The sequence below is a fragment of the Schistocerca piceifrons genome, unplaced genomic scaffold, assembly GCF_021461385.2.
Source record: "Schistocerca piceifrons isolate TAMUIC-IGC-003096 unplaced genomic scaffold, iqSchPice1.1 HiC_scaffold_1401, whole genome shotgun sequence".
NCBI classification, from domain to species: domain Eukaryota; kingdom Metazoa; phylum Arthropoda; class Insecta; order Orthoptera; family Acrididae; genus Schistocerca; species Schistocerca piceifrons.
Window position 1 is genome coordinate 55,001 of NW_025727238.1, and position 2,500 is coordinate 57,500.

A 2,500-nucleotide genomic window follows, 5' to 3' on the forward strand; every position below is an offset into this window, starting at 1 on the left:
CAAAGACAGAGCGGCAGGAGCGAACTGCGTCGGTGAGAGCAGTGTCCAAGATGAAGGTATTTTCCAACATCCCATCCCGAGGGATGAATGCCCGCTGACGTTCGTCCACAGCACATGCGCGCATCAGGCGTGACGCGAGAACCTTGTGAAAGGTCCGCGCCAACACCGAGCAGACCGTAATGGGGCGAAAGTCAGCGGGGGATGTTGGTGCAGCCGTTTTCGGGAGAAGGGACGTCCGCGCGCGAAGCAGGCGTTCCGGAAGGGCGCGGGCCAGAAGGAAGAGATTCATCACTTTCACCAGGACTTCGTGCGGCAGGCGCCGCAACTCCGCTGGGGTAAGGCCGTCCGGCCCGGCTGCTGATCCCCTGGGCGGCAACGCGGCGGCGACCTCCTCATGTGTGACCGGCCCCCATATGCACTCGAGAGCGACAGGCTCTGAGTGCGGGAGGAGGCGGTCACGAATGAAGCCCGCGGTGGAGATGGGCTTCTTGGTGAAGAGGTCCGCCCAGAAGTCCAGCAGACCAGGGATGGCAGGTGGCGGCTGGAGCAGGGTGCCATCCAAGAGGCCGCGCACGCAACGTGCACGCGACCGTCGGAAGGCATCCTGCGTTCTCGCGTACTCCCAGCGGCGCCGCTTGCGCTTCTGCGTCGGCGGCGCGGCAGGCGGCCGCTTCGATGGTTGGCGCGGCCGCTGTGTCCTGGTGATCGATCTCTCCCCTCTGGACCCGACCGACGCAAGGGCATCCGGGAGCATGCCCAGGATGACATCGGGCGGCGTGCCCCGCCCCAGACCTATGACACGATCCAGGGCAGAGAAACGCTGGGCGGAAGCGGGTAGCCCCGCCAGATGCTCCCAGATGGCGGCGTCAGTCGGCCCCTCCGGCGGCGGCCCGGTGGTGTCGGCCGCGAAGTCCTCGGCTGCGTCGACGGGCGGCGCAGCGGCCTCGCCCGCGTCAGGCAGCGGGCTCGCTGCTCCCCGGCGGGACGCCGGCTCTTCCCCCCGACCGATCTCAAGCGCCTCCATGAATTGGCGGACAAGCTGCTTGTGGGCAGCTTGCCGCCGTCGGCACTTGATTGCCTCAAGCGTTCGGTCGGGGAACATCCTGATGAGTTCTTGATTTACAAAGAAGAACCGGGCGTCCCTCTCGAGGAACAGTTCGGCCTCTGCCTTGGCGAGCGACAGGACTTCTTCCTCCGTCCACCTCGCGCGATGCCTCTCCGTGACGATCTCCGCGTTGGCGGCCGCAAGGTGTTGGCGGCGGCGATGGACCCCGAGACCGTTCTTGGTGGTGAAGCTGCGGTGGCACTCACTACAGGTGTATTCAGCTGCAAAAGTTACAAGATTTTCGGCACGGCCGGTTGGCCGGCTAGGTGCTGGGGGAGTTGGGGTGGCACCTTCAGCGGAAGGGCCACCACTTATTCTCTGATTACTGCCCCCAACTAAAAAAGGGATAGTGCGAGGGGGGGCTGGTAACCCCCCCAAGCCCCTGGTGCGGTCTTCCACTCTGCGAAAATCAGCGGGCCCACGAGAAGGGGAGAAGACCGCAGGAGAGGAGAGGCTAAGAGGGCTAGGCCCATGTATTGCGCATCACTCTCCCTGTAACTATAACCCAAGGAAGGCACCTCGCAGCAGCAGCACGACTACATCAAGACCGCACTTCGAAAAGCCAAGTCCGGATGCAGCCACACCGCCGCCACTTGGCCACCTTAAGAGAGTCATAGTTACTCCCGCCGTTTACCCGCGCTTGCTTGAATTTCTTCACGTTGACATTCAGAGCACTGGGCAGAAATCACATTGCGTCAACACCCGCTAGGGCCATCGCAATGCTTTGTTTTAATTAGACAGTCGGATTCCCCCAGTCCGTGCCAGTTCTGAGTTGATCGTTGAATGGCGGCCGAAGAGAATCCGCGCACCCCGCGCGCCCCCGGAGGAGCACGCTAAGGCGGACGCGGCCTCGCAGCAAGGAAGATCCGTGGGAGGCCAAGGCACGGGACCGAGCTCGGATCCTGCACGCAGGTTGAAGCACCGGGGCGCGAACGCCGCGCAGGCGCGCGCATCCTGCACCGCCGGCCAGCACGAGGCCGACCAACGGCGAGAGCAGACCACGCCCGCGCTAAACGCCCGCACTTACCGGCACCCCTACGGCACTCACCTCGCCCAGGCCCGGCACGTTAGCGCTGACCCACTTCCCGACCAAGCCCGACACGCCCCGATCCTCAGAGCCAATCCTTATCCCGAAGTTACGGATCCAATTTGCCGACTTCCCTTACCTACATTATTCTATCGACTAGAGGCTCTTCACCTTGGAGACCTGCTGCGGATATGGGTACGAACCGGCGCGACACCTCCACGTGGCCCTCTCCCGGATTTTCAAGGTCCGAGGGGAAGATCGGGACACCGCCGCAACTGCGGTGCTCTTCGCGTTCCAAACCCTATCTCCCTGCTAGAGGATTCCAGGGAACTCGAACGCTCATGCAGAAAAGAAAACTCTTCCCCGAT

General features: G+C 63.2%; 1 pseudogene; it reads right to left on the minus strand.

The window, feature by feature from the left end:
* The window catches only part of LOC124733621, a 7,960-nt pseudogene that overhangs the window by 3,369 nt on the left and 2,091 nt on the right, over positions 1–2,500 (minus strand).